The sequence below is a fragment of the Mesoplodon mirus genome, assembly GCF_964341445.2.
Source record: "Mesoplodon mirus genome assembly, chromosome: 11".
Taxonomy (NCBI): domain Eukaryota; kingdom Metazoa; phylum Chordata; class Mammalia; order Artiodactyla; family Ziphiidae; genus Mesoplodon; species Mesoplodon mirus.
In genome coordinates, this window is record NC_138987.1 from 8,869,036 (window position 1) to 8,891,573 (window position 22,538).

General features: G+C 37.3%; 1 long non-coding RNA gene across 1 annotated transcript in view; it reads left to right on the plus strand.

The window, feature by feature from the left end:
- Window positions 1-1,491: 1,491 nt before the first annotated feature.
- Window positions 1,492-22,538, plus strand: part of LOC309812703 — an 80,922-nt gene continuing 59,875 nt past the window's right edge. Inside the window, exons 1-2 of the long non-coding RNA XR_014295382.1 lie at window positions 1,492-1,561; window positions 21,639-21,720. This is a non-coding gene — a long non-coding RNA (uncharacterized lncRNA). The remainder of the gene's footprint in view (window positions 1,562-21,638; window positions 21,721-22,538) is intronic.

Genomic DNA, 22,538 nt, shown 5'->3' on the forward strand with positions numbered 1-22,538 from the left:
TTTCTTGATGGCTTAACAAGGATGTGTTGAACATATGCCAGATCCATGCACATACAGACATATTCCATTAAACAATGTGACAGTGAAGAGGCCTTGAATGAGATCCAATATGGCATTATGTGCTAGCAACATTTTAAGATACTCAATCTGATCCATTGTAAGTCTTCTTCTTCTAAGTCCTTTTTCTTGCAAGTGCACAAAGAAAACTGAACTTTGTCAGTTACTTTGAATGTCATGTTCTGCATTCACTGCCATAGTAATCATCCTAGTAGGTTTTCCACGAATCTTGGTAAATGCCAAGATATCTTCTTTGAAAACTGCTATCAGATAATTACCTCACTCCATTTGGCTGTTGTGAGTCTATAAATATGTCATGTATTTTTAATCATAAGTCCAAGCCTACAAGATTCCAAACTTGGTATTCTTTACTTTTGTAAATATTAATCTGATGCTTATGGGGGAAAATCAATGACTTTTTCTTCAGTGATTGATTCTCATCTAAACAAGAAGCTACAATTTACTGAAATTCAATTAATGACATTAAACTTCGATATGTATAATATACAAGAGTGAATTCCTTGAATAAATGTTTATCACATAATGATTTCCTTCATAATAAGCAGAAATAAGTTCAAGAAGCAAGATAAATTTCATTATATAAGCAGGCAATGTTTAGGGTGATTTTTGTCCTATAAATAATTTTTATTAAGCAATATGCCCTACTGTTTCACAGGACTGATTCAATATTATGTAAGAAAAAACCAATTACTTCAGATTCCAGTGCTGTGTCTGCACTGCCTTAGTCCCCATTCAAATCTTTTATATCTATATTAAAATTATTATTATTATTATTTCTTCATTATGTATTGGTCAAATGGCAAGTGATAGAAAGCCAATTTAAACCAGCATAAATAAAAGAAGAGAGGAAAAAAAAAGTAAAAGGAAGAAAGGAGAAAGGGAGGTAGAAAGAAAGGGAGGGAAGGAAGGAGGGAAGACAGGAGGGTAGAAAATTAATCGCCCACTAACTAAATGGTCTAGGAGTAAATTGTGCTCCCTTCTGGCATAAATGGATTTAGATATTCAAATATTATCAGATTCTCTCACTCTCTCTCCTTGCTCTCCTTGGAAGATGGATACTAGTGGTACAGTCCCTAAGCTTGAATCTCAGTTTAACAAAAATAAAGTCCAGAAATAAAATAAGTCCACAGGAGACTCTAATTGGTCCATTTCAGATCATATTTTCAAACAAACCCATGAGTGCAACAAGAAGAATGGAAATATTCTGATTGTCCAGGGTCGGAATTACTGACCCACCTCTGTTACCAGATTTAACAAAGAAGTCAGTAAAGAAAACACGGTTAATAAGCTAACAATAATATGTAACACTACTGTTTTATTTAGCACCAGGCACGCTGCTTGGTATAATCTCAAGGACTGATTAATATAATAAGCCTAACACAGAAGTACTACTCTTATTCCTCTTTTACAGGTGAGGAAACCAAGGGCAGAAGGACTGAGAAAGTGACAGAGCAATGAGGAGCAAATTCAAGACACAATTCAGGTAGTCTGACCTTACGGTACAATCATTAAATATACATGGTGGACAGATTAAAATAGATATAGATATAGATATAGATATAGATATAGATATAGATATAGATATAGATATAGATATATAGATCCTTCTACAAACTGCTTTGTCCAAAAATAATGATTCCTGAAAAATCTAAAACTCTGCCTTTACTGTATGTTCACCTTTACTGGTGAGCTTTTCCATTTTGTAATTTTCTTGTTTCTAAATATGGCCTTTTCTTTTCTGCCTAGGGAAATTCCTTTAGCGTTCATTGTAGAGCTGGTTTGGTGGTGCTGAATTCTTTTAGCTTTTGCTTATCTGTGAACATTTTGATTTCTCTGTCAAATCTGAATGACAGCCTTGCTGGGTAGAGTATTCTTGGTTGTAGGTTTTTCCCTTTCATCACTTTAAATACATTGTGCCTCTGCTTTCTGGCCTGCAGAGATTCTGCTGAAAAATCAGCTGATAACCATACTGGAGTTCCACTGTATGTTATTTGTTGCTTTTCCCTTGTTGCTTTTAATATTTTCTCTTCATCTTTAATTTTTGTCATTTGACTACAATGTGTCATGGTATATTCCTCGTGGGTTAATCCTGTATGGGACTCTCTGCACTTCCTGTACTTGGGTAACATTTTCCTTTCCCGGATTAGGGAAGTTTTTAGCTATTATCTCTTCAAATATTTTCTCAGGCACTTTCTCTCTCTCTCCTCCTTCTGGGACCCCTACAATGCAAATGTTAGTGTGCTTGATGTTGTTCCAGAGGTCTCTTAAACTGTCCTCATTTCTTTTCATTCCTTTTTCTGCTCTGCAGTAGTGATTTCCACTACTCTGTCTTCCAGCCCACTGACCCATTCTTCTGCTTCATTTATTTTACTATTGATTTCTTCTAGTGTGTTTTTCGTTTCAGTTATTGTAGTCTTCAATGATACATTGGATATGTTTGGTTGTTCTTTATATTTTGTAACTCTCTGTAAAAACTTCTAATTTCTCTCTCTGTGCATCCATTCTTCTCCCAAGTTCTTAGATCATCTTTATGATCATTACTCGAACTTTTTCTCAAGTAGATTGCCTATCTCCACATCACTTAGTTCTTCTGGGATTTTATCTTGTTCCCTCATCTGAAACATATTCCTCTGCCACCTCATTTTGTCTAAATCACCTCACACCAGTCAGAATGGCCATCAACAAAAAGTCTACAAATAATAAATGCTGGAGAGGGTGTGGAGAAAAAAGAATCCTCCTACACTGTTGGTGGGAATGTTGGTGCAGTTACTGTGCAGAACAGTATGGAGGTTCCTTAAAAAACTAAAAATAGAGTTACCATATGATCTAGCAATCCCACTCCTGGGCATTTTCCAGAGAAAACTATAATTCAAAAAGATACATGCACCCCAATGTTCATAGCAGCAATATTTACAATAGCCAAGACATGGAAGCAACCTAAGGGTCCATCAACAGATGAATGAATAAAGAAGATGTGGTACGTATATACAGTGAAATATTACTCAGCCATAAAAAAGAATGAAATGATGCCACTTGCAGCAACATGGATGGTCCTAGAGATTATCATACTAGGTAAGTTAGTCAGACAGAGAAAGACAAATATCATATGATACCACTTATATGTGGAATCTAAAAAGATGATACAAATGAATTTATTTACAAATCAGAAATAGATTCACAGACATAGAAAATTAACTTATGGGTACCAAAGGCAAGTGAGGGAAAGGGATAAATGAGAAGTTTGGGATTAAAATATACACACTACTATATATAAAATAAACAACAAGGACCTACTGTATAGTACAGGGAACTATACTCAACATCTTGTAATAACCTGTATTGGAAAAGAATCTAAAAAAGAATATAGATAGATAGATAGATAGATCTGAAACTAACACAACATTGTAAATCAACTATATTTCAATAAACATTTAAAAAATAAAACCTCTAGACTTTAGACCTCCAGCTATCATGCATATTTCTTCTCTCTAATGTATGGCATACTTTACTTTGTACTTTTCCACTGGGCCCATGAGAGGAACTACTTTATATTAATCTCCTGATTTTAACCATAAAAACCACATGGAGAAAAAATCCAGTACCCCAAAAATAAGAATTATTATTTTTTAAAATTCAGGAATGGAAGTTAATTTTATGATACATTCACTGTTGGGTTAACAGCATCCATACCCAGAAATGTTCTAAACACATCAAGCAGCTCAGCTTGACTGGCACCCCTTTGGATTCCTATCAGATATAAAACAGAGGTGTTAGGACAGTTTTGAAATCATTTTGAAAAAACTACTTTATTTGACCCCAAATACACATGCTGGGTGATTATTTGCTTTCATCCTCCACCACAAACTGCTTTTATTTTCTTTCTCAGCATTCACCAGGAAGAGAATGACCATCTATTTTTGAGATTATGTTTGAAGTTGGAAGTATATGAGCATATGTTTTTTTATGAAAAAATTAGTAGCATATAGAACAACAATTCTTCACCAGTGTGTTGTCATTTATAGCAATCTGCTATGTTGGTGAAAAAAGTGGGGGAAAAAAGAGAAAAAAATAAGAAGAGGAAATGGTGTGTGAGTCATCTAGTCTTATAGGCATTCCAATAGCATCTTTTATGGCATCCTTTATAAATCAGTCATTGTAGATTTTTTTTTTTATATCTTGGAGTATAATTGCTTTACAATGTTGTGTTAGTTTCTGCTGTGCAGCAAAGTGAATCAGCTATATGTATATATATCATTGTAGATAAATAGATGCAAAAATCTAGTTTTCATTGTAGAAATAATTATATTTCTATAAGAAATATTTATGTTTATTACTTTATATATTAAATACAAATATAAACAAAGTATATACAGACGTATATTATATATTTATTTCTATAAAGATTATTTATATATTTTGTATATATATGCATATATTCATATTATATGCATATGACTCCTTCCATAAAATAAATATAATTGATAGATATTTTATAAATATGTTGCTATGGACTAAACTGTATTCCCCCCAAATTCACATGTCATAGCCCTAACCCCCAATGTAACTGAATCTGGAAGCAAGGTCTCTAGGAGGTAATTAAGGTTAAATGAAGTCGTAAGGGTGGGGCCCTGATCAGATAAGACTGTGGCCTTAAAAGAAGAGGAAGAGAGAGAGAGAGTTCTCTTTGTCTCTACTATGTGAGGACACAGTGAGGAGTCAGCCAACTGTAAGCCAAAACGAGCTCTTTCACCAGAAACCAAATCAGTTGCACCTTGATCTTGGACTTCTTAGCCTCTAGAAGAGTGAGAAATAAATTTCTATTTTTCAAACCACTCAGTCTATAATAATATTTTGTTATGGCAGCTCAAGCAGACTAAGATATATGTATGCATATATAATACTGGTAACAATGGTTGACATTTATTTAATGCTTACCAAATGCCCCAGGTGCTATTTTAAGCTAGTTACATGCATAATTTCATTTGCTTTCCACTACAATTTTGTGAGTTGTGCATTATTATTATAACAGTGTCATATGTTAATCAATTGTTCACATTCACATAGCTGATGCTCAGTGGAGCCAGGATTTGAACTTGTACAAGATAAATAAATAAGTTCAAGATAAACTAATAATAGAAAAATAGAAGAAAGCAGGAAAAAATGGGTGTAAATAAACTATTCACCATAAAATATATTTTTTTAAAACTGAAAGAAAGGCATTGTAGAAATTGAGACATAGAGAAAAGATATTTTATGTATATTTTAAAAATCAACCATAGGTATCACCTTATAAATTAAAAACTGGTGGTTAGATAAATTTTTAAAGGATAGAATTTTAAGTGTTTCCTTTTGAAATGTATTTTATTAACTTACTACCAACCTCCTTCAGTGCTTTACTTAAAGGTATCTTAGTGCTTTTATAAGTAAGTGCCTCCTATTTCAGCACAAATGCAAGTGTTGAATATAAATCAATGGAAAATATTATCCTGCTCAATATCATGTCTTCTATTTTTAGCATGTAAGCAGATTTCTTCTGCATAATGTTAGTGAGCACAACTTTCTTATCATTTGCTTTTCTTATCTAATGAACATACTCTTAGACTGAGTTATTTTTTTCCATTGTATAAAAATATAGTACTCATTTGAAAATCTTTAGTGGATTTTTCCAGTTCCAATGCACATACTTCAAATACACACACACACACACACACACCATTATCAGAAAATTTATAATGTTGAAATTTTATTTAGCATTTATAATATAGGGAAAGACTAATAATATAATAAGTATGTCAAACATAAACATTTCCAAAATATTGACCATATACTCAGTCCTCAAATTTTACACTAATAGTAGAATACATTGTTTAGTTAATTAACTATGCTATACAAATTTTATGGGGTTTAAAAATCTGTTTTTCTTTTCTGATATGATGAAATATGCTCAAATATGAATTCACATCTACCAGTTATCAACTGAGACCTAAAATGGTTAAGAAAAATTAAAGAAATTCACATTTAAGGAACATATATATTTGTTTTAGACTAAAAATTGAAATATTTTAATTTTATTTTGTTACTATGAAAAAGCATATCAGCTAGGACAAATTTTAGCTTCTTATGAAGAGAACTCAAAATAAATATGGCTTTTACAAAGACACAGAGAGCACCAATTATAAAAGGAAAAATTGATAATTTGGACACCAACAAAATTTTTAAACTTCTCTTCATCAAAATCCATCATTAAGAAAATGTACAGGTGAATCACAGACTGGGAGAAAATATACACAACGCATGTATATGACAAATGACGTAGCATATATTTATAATGTATATCTTATATACATCATATATATGTTTATCTTTTGCCTGTTTCAAAAATGAGCAGAAGATTTGAGCAGACACTTCACAAAAAAACATATACAAATGGTCAATAAGTATATGAAAAGTGTTTAACATTATTAGATATCAGGGATATACAAATCACAACCACAACAAGACATCAGTATATTTCCACCAGTGTAGTTAAAATGAAAAATATTGACAGTACCAAATGTTGGAGAGGACGTACAGCCACCAGAACCTCCAACCTTGCTGGTGGGAATACAACATAGTACAACCACTTTGGAAAACTAACAGTTTCTTTAAAAATAAAACATATTTAACCTATGGGCCAGCACTTTTCCATTCCTACATATTTGTCCAATGGGAATGAAAACATATACCTACATAAATCTATGGATAAAAGTATTCCTATTAATTTTACTCATGTGAGCCCCAAGTGGGAAACATCCATTAAGAGGAGAATGATTAACTAGCTGTGATTCAATGGAATAATAACTCAGCAATAACAAGTCTAATATTGTTACTCTTAATAACATGGATGGATCTCAAAAGCCTTAATCTGAATAAAAGAAGCCAGATACAAAATAATACATAGTTCATGACTATTTATATTAAATTCGAGAATCAGTGAAACTGATCTACAGTGATAGAAATCAAATCAGTGGTTGCTTCTTGTGGAGGTCAGGGAAATGATCGGGAAGATACAAAAGGAAACTTTCTTGGTTGATGGAAATGTTCTGTATCTTGATGGCGGTGTGGGTTACATGAGTGTATGTTTGTCAAAACTAATTGAACTTTACACCTGCAATCTCTGAATTTTAATGCATATAAATTATATCTCAATAAAAAATTACTTAAGGAAAGACAGATGTTTTTTTTCTGTCTCTTATACAAGGAAGTCCAGGGGAATAGAATGTAGCAGTTCACTTCCACCAGAAAGCAGATTCTGAGACAGAGTTTGGTGTGTGAAGGATGTTTATTTGGGATCGACACCTGTGGAAAGGAGAAAGGGGAAGCAGGATTCAGCAGCAGAAGTATTTGAATGTAGCAGAGGCCCAACAGCACCAGCTGACCCCACCAGGACCTCTCAAGCTGAAGTGTCCTATCAGAGTTGTGCCCACTGGGTAAAAGTGGCCAGACTTTTATCTATCTGCTCCAGTGAGTGATGGGATGTGAGACATTCCTGGACGGGTGTGAGCTCAGTTGAGCTGAAGTCTCTGTATCTGAGGCAATCTCTAAAAGGACCAACAGCTGAAGGGATCTGCTGACAGCATTCCCAGCACCGGGGACAAGTCTTTTGATGAGACATCTGGGAGGCACACGGGCATACCCCATGTCCACCAGAGGTAGGGTTACCATTTTTAGCAAATGAAAAACAGAATACCTAATAATTTTTGTATAAGTATTGCATAAAACATGCTTGTAATAATACTAAAAAAAAAAGGTTTGCTGTTTATTTGGAATTCAACTTGTACTGCAGCTGGTCTCACACAGTAACTGACACTTATCTCTCATCACCATCCATTCTAGATTCCCCTTACGCTCATCTACTACCTTTGCTGATTTATATGGTGGCACAACCCAGACCTTACCTTCATCCTAAGAGGACTGAGCCCCTAGTCACCAAGATCTTCTCAGGTTGGGGATGCTGACCTTAGCTATTTACCCTCACAACAGACAGGAGAGTAAAAAGAGGCACCTAAGCAGATTGCCTGGGGGCCAAACATGTTCTCCCCACTTCCACTGAGTAACAACAGCTCTAACTCTTCCTAATAATTGGGGCCAGTAAGCCCTGCAAGATGGTAACTCCTCTTCCTGCCTACTGGTCCCTGGACACAAACTTCCTGAAGTGCCGTGGCAGTCATAGCTTAGAGTTCAATGCTTCTCTCATGTGTCCCCTGGTGAAAGTGTTCCCTAACATGCAGAGCTCATAGTTGTTGGTACAGGCAGCACACATCCCCAGCTGGGCCATTGGGAGTTAGAGTAAGCATGGCTGGTGCCATATAAAGGTCTTTGATTCATGACATGCACTGTGCCATGGAGTATGATGTCCCATCATTGTAAGAGATCAACTCCAAGCTGGTGCCTCAGGTATGCCTCCAGCAGGACATTCCAATTCTCAGAAACTTGCTGCATGGTGCAGTGTGTGATACAACTACTGGATCCCGTGATCATAGTCCTCATTTGCAATAAAGTTGGTCCCCTGGTTTGATGCAATGTTATGTGAGATCCTAGGCCAGAAATTAAATACTCCATAAACTCTCAAATAGTGATATTGGTTGAGGCTCTGCAGGTAGGAAAGGCAAATCATACTCAGAAAAAGTATTTTTCCTGCCAGATCAAATTGCTGGCCTTTCCTAGAAGAAGCCTCATGTAGAATGGTGTCATATTAGAGGCTCAAGAATGGTCTCTGCTGCTGTAAATTTGGACATTCATTAGCTAAATCAGACCTCATGTTGTTGGGCTCAAAAATAGCCTACAATATTGCCAAAGTGACTTTTTTTATTCATGCACCCATGGTATAGCACTAAAGTTAACCAGTATCAGGGCCTGGCTCATACCAACTGGCTGAGTTATTTCGTCTACTTGGTTTACTTGGTTAGTGCCTCATCCATGGTAGATGCTCTCTTGCAGGAATAATACATGATATAAAAATTTTTACACTTTTTTCCCACTCCCATATATCTATGAATATGCCTCTACCCCAGTCCTTTTTTGTTCCTGAGCTTCTTGTCTTCTACAGGCCCTTGACCAAAAGGCCAGGCCACTTGTCACTGCCCAGGAGTCTACATGTACTCTTATCTTGAGCCACACACCTGCACTGTGCAAAGCTTCACCTATTGGGAAGATTTTCCCCTACCATGCCTTTCAAGACCACCCCTAAATGAGACTATTGTGCTGCTCTCCATTTTTTACTTGCCCCCAGATGCCAAGCCAGCACAGCTCAGGAATTTTTCTTCTCTATCAGCTGCTTATAAGGGATCCCCTTAATGGCTGTAGGGATCATCTGAGGAAGGGGACCAGACAAGAGTGGGAGATGATGTGGGGGTCTGTGCTGCCTGCTCATGCAGATTGCTTGTGCTATGGGGTTCTGCTCATCTTCAATCTGGATTTAGCACTTCCTTCTTCTAAGATTAGTACTGGTCTTGCCTGATCTGATGACTTGATAGATCTCATATGTCTCACAATGGACAGTTCTGGATGAATGGTCCCTTGATGTCTTATGGTCAGAGACTCTATCAGGGATCAAATGCATTTCAGAAACTACCTTTCAAAAGGAACATAACTATCCACTGTATATGGCATGACCTTATTTCAGAACTCCAAGAATGTTGTTTTGTGATTCCCCAACTGGGGCTTCCCACAGACTTAACAGAACATCTTTTCCCAACACAATTTCCTTAACATCCTAGGGCCTGACTGTTACAAATGTTTATACTGCTTTATTTTTTCCACATTGGTTCCTCTTGTTTAGGCTTTTAATGTCAGGCATTGTATTTGAGAAATTGTTGGTAGAAACAATTTGGATACTAAAATTATGTTACCTTCTTCTAGAGAGGATTAAGGTATACTGTTTCTAGTCTCCTAAGGGCACAGGCATACTGAGATCACCTTAGCCGAATTTCAGAGATTAACATCATTCAAGCTAAACTGCAATTCCCAGCAAGGACCTCTTTGCTTCAACTTTATCCTTACATCTATAGTGCAGCCCTTAGAAGTTCTAATGTGTAGGTAGGTTCAGAACACTAATATCTTTCTTCATATCTCTGTATGGCTGTTAAAAGCTGCACTAAGCACCTCTAGTGCCTGACACTCGGTATACGCTCAATATATTTTTGTTAAATGAGTGAATATATGAATGACTGAATGATGGATACTTAAGTACCCATAGTGATAATTGTAATTGATAAACATCACTGACCAAAAAGACAACAGTTGGTTCAAAACGTGTTTTTGTGTGTGTGTGGTGCATGTGTGTGTGTGACTGAATTGCAATACTGCAACAATTTTCTCTGGGGACATTCATTTTCTGAATAGCTCCTGCTTAACCCTTACTACATCCAAAGACACAAGCCTCTCCCACCATAAAACACACACATATTTCACTAAGGGATCTTAATAGTAAAAGAGTAGCAGGGTTTCCCTGGTGACGCAGTGGTTGAGAGTCCACCTGCCGATGCAGGGGACACGGGTTTGTGCCCCGGTCCGGGAAGATCCCACATGCCGGGGAGCGGCTGGGCCCGTGAGCCATGGCCGCTGAGCCTGCGCGTCCGGAGCCTGTGCTCCGCAACGGGAGAGGCCACAACAGTGAGAGGCCCGCGTACCACAAAAAAAAAAAAAGAAAGAAAGAAAGAAAAAGAATAAAAAATAATGCTCATTGGAATATTTATATAATTATCCATCAATATTGATTTTATCCATTTCATATATTCACTACAAACACAAATGTGTATGTACTTGAGAAAGAAACTGTTAATATATATTTGATAGGGGGATTTTACATGTATTAAGTTTAAATTTGATGAGAATGGAAATCTTTGGACTGTGAGCATGGGTGGGTATGGCCAATCTCCACTTTGTTGCTAGAAAGTTCTAGGACCTCAGTCCAGTTACTTTGTCTTCTAGACTTAAGTTTCCTAGTCTATAAAAATGAGGATGTTTGACTGGATGACTTTTATATATCTTCTAGTTCTCAGATGGTTTTATTTTTATCAAATTATGTATTTGGACCCTTGAAACTTCTCACTGTAACAGTAGAAAATCAACCAAGTATGAGTAACCACTAACAAACTTATTTATAATCCTACTTATTTTGCAACTCAAGGACAAAATGGCACTTGCATACATCAGAAAGTCACAAAGGTGATTTTATTTTCTAAAATGTTACAGTATCATGAAAGAAAGGCACACATACTACTTCCGAAAAAAAAAAAAGCCAACAGATGTTTTTCTGGTTATCTGATTATTTCAGTTAGAAACTTCCTGTTTTCAAACAGCTTAAAATGTGATTTTGATGTGGGCAATGACATTTGTTAGAGATGTATAAAAGAAAGTGGATTTTAACATATAATTTCTTTGATGTAACAAAGATTAATTTACAGTGAACTTTTAAAAATAAAAAGATTAAGGTATTCTAGTATTATATTCAGAGAATGAATAATGAAATCATGTAATGCTGTAATGGAAGATTAACTTTAATGATTTGTGAGCATTTAAATGATGATTATATTCACATAGATAGTCATATGCCACATTACTCATTCAGTCTATGACTGTAATTCAGGTTTTTATTCTGGTTATGAGGAATTCTGTACAATAACTAATTGAACCCAAGTCCAAATTTGTATATAGGGAAGAAAAACCACCCTAACACTTAAATTTTGCATTGACTACATCATAGGCAGGAAAAAAAAGAAGCAAAATAAAAGTGTCTACATTACTTGTGTCTCCGTCAGTAAGTAATTGCCCTTGAACATTCTTCATTCTTTACCTAACTTAAATATCTCAACTAACCAAACATCCAAAACTCCATCAAACAAAACACCAAGAAAATACCTGCACAAGAAAGAAGAGATTATGTTCTTAGATCTGTCCTCCTTTTCCTATGAAATTTAAAAGCACTATTCATTCATTTATGCACAAAATTTATTAGAAACTGTGACAAGAATTGCTACATGCTCACGCATTTCCTCCTCCTCCTCCTGTATAGATAGCTATGTCACATCTCCCAGACTCCTTTGCATTATGCCTAAGTGAATGGAACATGGGCAGAAGTGATAGCCTCCACCCCCAGGCTTAGAAAATAAAACCTTCCCCATATGATCCCCTTTTTAATTCTCTTCCTTTTAAAACCCTAAGCTCCATGAGGGCAGATATTGTCTTTCTTGTTCACAGGTATATTTTGGAACAAAATTTATGCCGGTAGATGGCAGATGGCACACAATAATTACTGTTACTTATTGTCTGAGTGCTTCCATGTGCCCATGTTACAGTATGAAGAAATGTCAGAAAACCAGGCCAGTTAGGTATATTGTAAAAGCCTCAAAAAGTCTTTTTTTTTTTTTTCTTTTTTTTTTTTTTTAATTTATTTTTTTGCTTTATAACAAATTTAATCAGTTGTACATATACATATGTTTCCATATCCCCTCCCTTTTGGGTCTCCCTCCCACCCTCCCTATCCCACCCCTCCAGGCAGTCACAAAGTACCGAGCTGATCTCCCTGTGCTATGCGGCTGCTTCCCACTAGCTATCTACCTCACGTTTGGTAGTGTATATATGTCCATGCCGCTCTTTCACTTTGTCACAGCTTACCCTTCCCCCTCCCCATATCCTCAAGTCCATTCTCTAGTAGGTCTGTGTCTTTATTCCTGTCTTACCCCTATGTTCTTCATGACATTTTTTTTTTCTTAAATTCCATATATATGTGTTAGCATACAGTATTTGTCTTTCTCTTTCTGACTTACTTCACTCTGTATGACAGACTCTAGGTCTATCCACCTCATTACAAATAGCTCAATTTCATTTCTTTTTATGGCTGAGTAATATTCCATTGTATATATGTGCCACATCTTCTTTATCCATTCTTCCGATGATGGACACTTAGGTTGTTTCCATCTCCGGGCTATTGTAAATAGGGCTGCTATGAACATTTTGGTACATGTCTCTTTTTGAATTATGGTTTTCTCAGGGTATATGCCCAGTAGTGGGATTGCTGGGTCATATGGTAGTTCTATTTGTAATTTTTTAAGGAACCTCCATACCGTTCTCCATAGGGGCTGTACCAATTCACATTCCCACCAGCAGTGCAAGAGTGTTCCCTTTTTTCCACACCCTCTCCAGCATTTATTGTTTCTAGATTTTTTGATGATGGCCATTCTGACTGGTGTGAGATGATATCTCATTGTAGTTTTGATTTGCATTTCTCTAATGAGTAAAGATGTTGAGCATCCTTTCATGTGTTTGTTGGCAGTCTGTATATCTTCTGTGGAGAAATGTCTATTTAGGTCTTCTGCCCATTTTTGGATTGGGTTGTTTGTTTTTTTGTTATTGAGCTGCATGAGCTGCTTATAAATTTTGGAGATTAATCCTTTGTCAGTTGCTTCATTTGCAAATATTTTCTCCCATTCTGAGGGTTGTCTTTTGGTCTTGTTTATGGTTTCCTTTGCTGTGCAAAAGCTTTTAAGTTTCATTAGGTCCCATGTGTTTATTTTTGTCTTTATTTCCATTTCTCTAGGAGGTGGGTCAAAAAGGATCTTGCTGTGATTTATGTCATAGAGTGTTCTGCCTATGTTTTCCTCTAAGAGTTTGATAGTGTCTGGCCTTACATTTAGGTCTTTAATCCATTTTGAGCTTATTTTTGTGTATGGTGTTAGGGAGTGATCTAATCTCATACTTTTACATGTCCCTATCCAGTTTTCCCAGCACCACTTATTGAAGAGACTGTCCTTTCTCCACTGTACATTCCTGCCTCCTTTATCAAAGATAAGGTGACCATATGTCCGTGCGTTTAACTCTGGGCTTTCTATCCTGTTCCATTGATCTATCTTTCTGTTTTTGTGCCAGTACCATACTGTCTTGATTACTGTAGCTTTGTAGTATAGTCTGAAGTCAGGGAGCCTGATTCCTCCAGCTCCATTTTTCGTTCTCAAGATTGCTTTGGCTATTCGGGGTCTTTTGTGTTTCCATACAAATTGTGAAATTTTTTGTTCTAGTTCTGTGAAAAATGCCAGTGGTAGTTTGATAGGGATTGCATTGAACCTGTAGATTGCTTTGGGTAGTAGAGTCATTTTCACAATGTTGATTCTTCCAATCCAAGAACATGGTACATCTCTCCATCTATTTGTATCATCTTTAATTTCTTTCATCAGTGTCTTATAATTTTCTGCATACAGGTCTTTTGTCTCCTTAGGTAGGTTTATTCCTAGATATTTTATTCTTTTTGTTGCAATGGTAAATGGGAGTGTTTCCTTGATTTCACTTTCAGATTTTTCATCATCAGTATATAGGAATGCCAGAGATTTCTGTGCATTAATTTTGTATCCTGCAACTTTACCAAATTCATTGATTAACTCTAGTAGTTTTCTGGTAGCATCTTTAGGATTCTCTATGTATAGTATCATGTCATCTGCAAAGAGTGACAGCTTTACTTCTTCTTTTCCAATTTGGATTCCTTTTATTTCCTTTTCTTCTCTGATTGCTGTGGCTAAAACTTCCAAAACTAGGTTGAATAAGAGTGGTGAAAGTGGGCAACCTTGTCTAGTTCCTGATCTTAGTGGAAATGGTTTCAGTTTTTCACCATTGAGGACGATGCTGGCTGTGGGTTTGTCATATATGGCCTTTATTATGTTGAGGAAAGTTCCCTCTATGCCTACTTTCTGCAGGGTTTTTATCATAAATGGGTGTTGAATTTTGTCGAAAGCTTTCTCTGCATCTATTGAGATGATCATATGGTTTTTCTCCTTCAGTTTGTTAATATGGTGTATCACGTTGATTGATTTGCGTATATTGAAGAATCCTTGCATTCCTGGAATAAACCCCACTTGATCATGGTGTATGATCCTTTTAATGTGCTGTTGGATTCTGTTTGCTAGTATTTTGTTGAGGATTTTTGCATCTATGTTCATCAGTGATATTGGCCTGTAGTTTTCTTTCTTTGTGACATCCTTGCCTGGTTTTGGTATCAAGGTGATGGTGGCCTCGTAGAATGAGTTTGGGAGTGTTCCTCCCTCTGCTATATTTTGGAAGAGTTTCAGAAGGATAGGTGTTAGCTCTTCTCTAAATGTTTGATAGAATTCGCCTGTGAAGCCATCTGGTCCTGGGCTTTTGTTTGTTGGAAGATTTTTTATCACAGTTTCAATTTCAGTGCTTGTGATTGGTCTGTTCATATTTTCTATTTCTTCCTGATTCAGTCTTGGCAGGTTGTGCATTTCTAAGAATTTGTCCATTTCTTCCAGGTTGTCCATTTTATTGGCATAGAGTTGCTTATAGTAATCTCTCATGATCTTTTGTATTTCTGTAGTGTCAGTTGTTACTTCTCCTTTTTCATTTCTAATTCTATTGATTTGAGTCTTCTCCCTTTTTTTCTTGATGAGTCTGGCTAATGGTTTATCAATTTTGTTTATCTTCTCAAAGAACCAGCTTTTAGTTTTATTGATCTTTGCTATCGTTTCCTTCATTTCTTTTTCATTTATTTCTGATCTGATTTTTATGATTTCTTTCCTTCTGCTAACTTTGGGATGTTTTTGTTCTTCTTTCTCTAATTGCTTTAGGTGCAAGGTTAGGTTGTTTATTCGAGATGTTTCCTGTTTCTTAAGGTGGGATTGTATTGCTATAAACTTCCCTCTTAGAACTGCTTTTGCTGCATCCCATAGGTTTTGGGTCGTCGTGTCTCCATTGTCATTTGTTTCTAGGTATTTTTTAATTTCCTCTTTGATTTCTTCAGTGATCACTTCGTTATTAAGTAGTGTATTGTTTAGCCTCCATGTGTTTGTATTTTTTACAGCTCTTTTCCTGTAATTGATATCTAGTCTCATAGCATTGTGGTCGGAAAAGATACTTGATACAATTTCAATTTTCTTAAATTTACCAAGGCTTGATTTGTGACCCAAGATATGATCTATCCTGGAGAATGTTCCATGAGCACTTGAGAAAAATGTGTATTCTGTTGTTTTTGGATGGAATGTCCTATAAATGTCAATTAAGTCCATCTTGTTTAATGTATCATTTAAAGCTTGTGTTTCCTTATTTATTTTCATTTTGGATGATCTGTCCATTGGTGAAAGTGGGGTGTTAAAGTCCCCTACTATGAGTGTGTTACTGTCGATTTCTCCTTTTATGGATGTTAGTATTTGCCTTATGTATTGAGGTGCTCCTATGTTTGGTGCATAAATATTTACAATTGTTATATCTTCTTCTTGGATCGATCCCTTGATCATTATGTAGTGTCCTTCTTTGTCTCTTCTAGTAGTCCTTATTTTAAAGTCTATTTTGTCTGATATGAGAATTGCTACTCCAGCTTTCTTTTGGTTTCCATTTGCATGGAATATCTTTTTCCATCCCCTTACTTTCAGTCTGTATGTGTCTCTAGGTCTGAAGTGGGTCTCTTGTAGACAGCATATAGATGGGTCTTGTTTTTGTATCCATTCAGCCACTCTGTGTCTTTTGGTGGGAGCATTTAGTCCATTTACATTTAAGGTAATTATCGATATGTATGTTCCTATTCCCATTTTCTTAATTGTTTTGGGTTCATTATTGTAGGTCTTTTACTTCTGTTGTGTTTCTTGCCTAGAGAAGTTCCTTTAGCATTTGTTGTAAAGCTGGTTTGGTGGTGCTGAACTCTCTCAGCTTTTGCTTGTCTGTAAACGTTTTAATTTCTCCATCAAATCTGAATGAGATCCTTGCTGGGTAGAGTAATCTTGGTTGCAGGTTTTTCTCCTTCATCACTTTAAGTATGTCCTGCCACTCCCTTCTGGCTTGTAGAGTTTCTGCTGAGAGATCAGCTGTTATCCTGATGGGGATTCCCTTGTGTGTTATTTGTTGTTTTTGCCTTGCTGCTTTTAATAGGATTTCTTTGTGTTTAATTTTTGACAGTTTGATTAATATGTGTCTTGGCGTATTTCTCCTTGGATTTATTCTGTATGGGACTCTCTGTGCCTCCTGGACTTGATTAACTATTTCTTTTCCCATATTAGGGAAGTTTTCAACTATAATCTCTTCAAATATTTTCTCAGTCCCTTTCTTTTTCTCTTCTTCTTCTGGAACCCCTATAATTCGAATGTTGGTGCGTTTAATGTTGTCCCAGAGGTCTCTGAGACTGTCCTCTGTTCTTTTCATTCTTTTTTCTTTATTTTGCTCTGCAGCAGTTATTTCCACTATTTTATCTTCCACCTCACTTATCCGTTCTTCTGCCTCAGTTATTCTGCTATTGATCCCATCTAGAGTATTTTTTATTTCATGTATTGTGTTTTTAATCGATGTTTGATTCATCTTTAGTTCTTCTAGGTCCTTGTTAACTGTTTCTTGCATTTTGTCTATTCTATTTCCAAGATTTTGGATCTGGGAAATAGAATCTTGGATCATCTTTACCATCATTATTCTGAATTCTTTTTCAGGTAGAGTGCCTATTACCTCTTCATTTGTTAGGTCTGGTGGGTTTTTATCTTGCTCCTTCTCCTGCTGTGTGTTTTTCTGTCTTCTCATTTTGCTTATGTTACTGTGTTTGGGGTCTCCTTTTTGCAGGCTGCAGGTTCGTAGTTCCTGTTGTTTTTGGTGTCTGTCCCCAGTGGCTAAGGTTGGTTTAGTGGGTTGTGTAGGCTTCCTGGTGGAGGGGACTAGTGCCTGTGTTCTGGTGGATGAGGCTGGATCTTGTCTTTCTGGTGGGCAGGTCCACGTCTGGTGGTGTGTTTTGGGGTGTCTGTGGACTTTTTATGATTTTAGGCCACCTCTCTGCTAATGGGTGGCGTTGTGTTCCTGTCTTGCTAGTTGTTTGGCTCAGGGTGTCCAGCACTGTAGCCTGCTGGTCGTTGAGTGAAGCTGGGTGCTGGTGTTGAGATGGAGATCTCTGGAAGATTTTCGCCGTTTGATATTATGTGGAGCTGGGAGGTCTCTTGTGGACCAGTGTCCTGAAGTTGGCTCTCCCACCTCAGAGGCACAGCACTGACTCCGGGCTCCTCAATTTGGGATGATGTGTTGTCTATTCATGTATTCCGCAGATGCAGGGTACATCAAGTTGATTGTGGAGCTTTAATCCGCTGCTTCTGAGGCTGCTGGGAGAGGTTTCCCTTTCTCTTCTTTGTTCTCACAGCTCCTGGGTCTCAGCTTTGGATTTGGCCCCGCCTCTGCGTGTAGGTCGCTGGAGGGCGTCTGTTCTTCGCTCAGATAGGACAGGGTTAAAGGAGCAGCCTCTTCGGGGACTCTGGCTCACTCAGGCCGGGAGGGAGGGAGGGGCACGGAGTGCGGGGCGAGCCTGCAGCGGCAGAGGTCGGCGTGACGTTGCACCAGCCCGAGGCGCGCCGTGCGTTCTCCCAGGGAAGCCGCCCCTGGATCCCGGGACCCCGGCAGTGGCGGGCTGCACAGGCTCCCGGAAGGGCGGTGTGGGCAGTGACCTGCGCTCGCACACAGGCTTCTTGGCGGCGGCAACAGCAGCCCCAGCGTCCCACGCCTGTCACTGGGCTCCGCGCTTTCAGTCGCGACTCGCGCCCGTCCGTGGAGCCCCTTTAAGCAGCGCTCTTAATCCCCTCTCCTAGCGCACCAGGAAACCAAGAGGGGAGAAAAAGTCTCTTGCCTCTTCGGCAGCTCCAGAGTTTTCCCGGACTCCCTCCCGGCTAGCTGTGGCACATTAGCCCCCTTCAGGCTGAGTTCTCGCCGCCAGCCCCAGTCCTCTCCCTGCGCTCTGACCGAAGCCCGAGCCTCAGCTTCCAGCGCTGCGCGCCCCGGCGGGCGAGCAGACAAGCCTTTCGGGCTGGTGAGTGCCGCTCGGCACCGATCCTCTGTGTGCGGATCTCTCCGCTTTGCCCTACCCAGGTATGTGGGGAGTTTCTTGCCTTTTGGGAGGTCTGGGGTCTTCTGTCAGCGTTCAGTAGGTGTTCTGTAGGAGTTGTTCCACGTGTAGCTGTATTTCTGGTGTATCCGTGGGGAGGAAGGTGATCTCCGCGTCTTACTCTTCCGCCATCTTACCCGGAAGTCCCCCTCAAAAAGTCTTTATCACTGGGGAGCAATCAAAGTTTTTTAAACAGAGAAATAATGGATCAGATTTGTGATTTTAAAAGATGTCCTCGGCAATAATGAGGTAATATCTAGTGAGGGGCAAGGCTTCAGTTGTTTTTTTTGTTTTGTTTTTTTCCTTAAATTACTATGAGACTAAAAGACGTGCTTGGTTTTTTTGTTTGTTTGTTTTGAGTTAGAAATTTTGATATTCTTACATCTGTAGGATAGGACTTCACACGTCATGTATTTTCTAAAGCATAAATCAACTCATGCCACTCCTTTGCTCTCAAGATTCCAGTGGCTTCTCAGGACCCTTAGAAGAAAATCCAATAAAATCTATGATATAGAAGGTTCCACACATCCAGTTCCTGTCACCTCTCTGACCTCACTTCCTCCGTCTCAATCTCTTGTACAATGAGCTCCAGCCAAGCAGGAATCACAGCTCAGCCTTAAAGCAGTGAGCATAGTTCTGCCCCAGGGCCACAGTTCTTCTGTTTCTTCCTCCAGAAATGTTCCTCCTTATTGGTACTACTTAAGATACAGTTTCAACAGCTGTAATGAAGACCCACAATAAACAATGTCTTAAGCAAAATGGGTATTTAAATTATATCTCATGTAAATGTCCATATCAAGAGTTCAAGGTAAGTATACAACCCTGTAATTAATAAGGACCCATATCACCCTGCCATCCTTATAAAGTTTCCATCCACCTGTCTAAAGTGACAGTTCACAGCATCATATCTGCTTCCACCAGCAGAAAGGGAAGAAGAGCACAGGGAATGTACACACTTGCATTTTACCACATGACACAATGGTTGGACACGTTATTTCCATTACTCCTTTACTATGGAGTAATTCCTTGGATAGCTTATTTGGCACTTCCTGGTTCTACTCTCTGAGAGAGATTTCCTTATCACTGTCCTCCATGGCCCCTGGCTTTGCATTTAGAAGATTCTTCCTGGTTTATTATCTTTCATGGCTACCTCTGAAATGTGCTCAGGAGAGTATGTTCAGTGTGTTATTTAAAGGAAAATGTGTAGACTTCAATGAAATAATTACTAAGAAGAAAGCCTAGAATAGAGAAAACTCAATATCCTTTTGAAAAATTAGAAGGTATTGAAAAGAAAATAGAGAGAGATAATAAGGATAGAGGCTGAAATTTAGGAAATAAAAAACAAAAAATGTAGAAAGGATAAATCAAAATGAAGGGTTTCTTGTTTTTATTTTTGGGAAGACCAATAAAATGCTATACAAATCAAGTGTTTAAAAAAATCAGAAAGAAAAAATAAGCATGGAAAAAAGAAAGGAAACACACAATCACAGATAGAGAGATAAAATTATGAGTAAATACTACATATAAATATATGGCAACAAATTTCAAATTCAAATGATTGTTTTCTTGTATAAAGCTACACATACATATGTGTACATTCACAAGCTGCTACTCAAGATGACAGTGTCCTGTCTAAAACACACTCAACTCTATGCGCTTTCCCTGCTTTATTTTCCTTGATTATACTTGTCATTGCCAGATATTATGTTATATATTTATTTGTTTTTCTATTTATTATCTTCCCACAAACACAAATTTAACTTGCCTGAGGGCTGGCATTTCATTTGTCTTGCTCACCAGTTTTTCCAGTGATTAGAGCAGTTCCTAACACAGAGTAGGCATACAATGAAATACTTATTAAATCAATAAAAACCTATCCTTTGTGTTTTCTGATGCATTTAAAAAAGTGTTCTTCCCTACTAATTGACACATCGTAGAAAATAGTTCATGTGTAATTTGAAAGCCTTAATTTTGCAAAACTGCCTCCAAATTGAGACATGAAAAAAATTTAGGAATAGACTTCTTCAGTTCCCAAAGAGAGGTTAAAATCATATTTTACTTGAATTTTTCTTCCCATATATAATGTAAGTGCACTTTTCTGCACAGGCTAAAGCAAGCTGCCTCACACCCCAGATTAGAGAATTGGGCCTATTTAAGGGAAGAAAATTTATTAAATGAGAAAATTAGTATTGTAAGGTTCATTTCTTTCCAGATAAAAATAGAACTAATATTAAAATCTCATAGAAAGCATATTCCTAATAAGAATTCTACAAACATTGTTTTCAAAAGAATTCAAGGAATTTACTAGACATGGCCTTCACTATAAATAACCATTAATGCCCACAATTCAGCATTCAAATGAGTTGTTTGTAATATTTCTTTCAAAGAATTGCAGCACTTAACTTACTGAAAAGGACATTACATGAAATTGGGGAGGGGGGTACTCCCCTAGTAAAATGTGTAAAATTTTCTTCCTTTCAGAATATCTAAAAATAGGATAAAAAATAGGATAAAACTGATAGACAACTTAATAGAGAATATTCACTACCCATTTACACACACAAAAAGCTGAAAACAGTTACTGTTCTTTCTAAATGAGAGATAAGGAAGATGGCTGTTTCAGGCCTTGGACAAGGCCAAACCTAATCCCTCTACTCTATCCCTCTCAAACCCATAGGTTCCAGTGCCTGGAGCAGGAGAACAAGGCTGTGGGCACCAGTGGAATCCTGAAGGACAGAGATGTATAGACGAGAGTCAAGGTAAGAGCAGCAGAGAATTGAACTGAGAATTAAAGCCAACTCTTGATTTCAAAGAGAGCCTGGCTAGGCTTTCAAAGAGAGCCTAGTCGTGGTACTGTTTGTTCCTTGGAAGATAAGCTAATTTACTCCAAAGAACTGAGAAGCCAGATGGACAAGTTGAGTTCTCTTTGTTATTGTCACTGAAAGAGTACCAGCTTTTGAGGAGAAAAGGGAACACAGTGAACAAACTGCTTGCAAGTGAACCACTAGCCCATGAAAATAGCAACCACTGTGCCTCTCACTGTAACTATCAGTGATGTTAAGGAACTCTGGCCATTAGACAAAAGACCCAGAGACTGGAAAGTGATCCTGTATCCAAAGAGAGACAAAACAAACTTATCCTTAAATAATTTAGACTGCTCAAGTATGAATGCACTATCTTAATACCCGCTATCCTCACCTGCCCCCAAAATATTCAGGAAATTCAAGTTCAGCTCACAAACAAGTTTGGAAAAATAAAGCATATCACAATTTCTGTTCAACATTGTACTAGCAGACATAGAGCACTAAGGCAAGAAAAGTAAATGCAAGATATAAAAAATAGAAAAATTGAAAGAAGAAACCTGAAAAATAAGAAAAGGAATATAAAATTATTTGTAGATAATATAATAGTATTTTATAAATTCCATAAAATCTACAGAAAAAAAATTTAAGCTGTAAGTAAATTTAGCAAGATTGCCATAGAAGATCATTTTTTATAAGTATTGTATTTCTATGTGCCATCATCTAACATTACAAAATAAAATATTTAAATGGTACCACTTAGATCAGCATCAAAA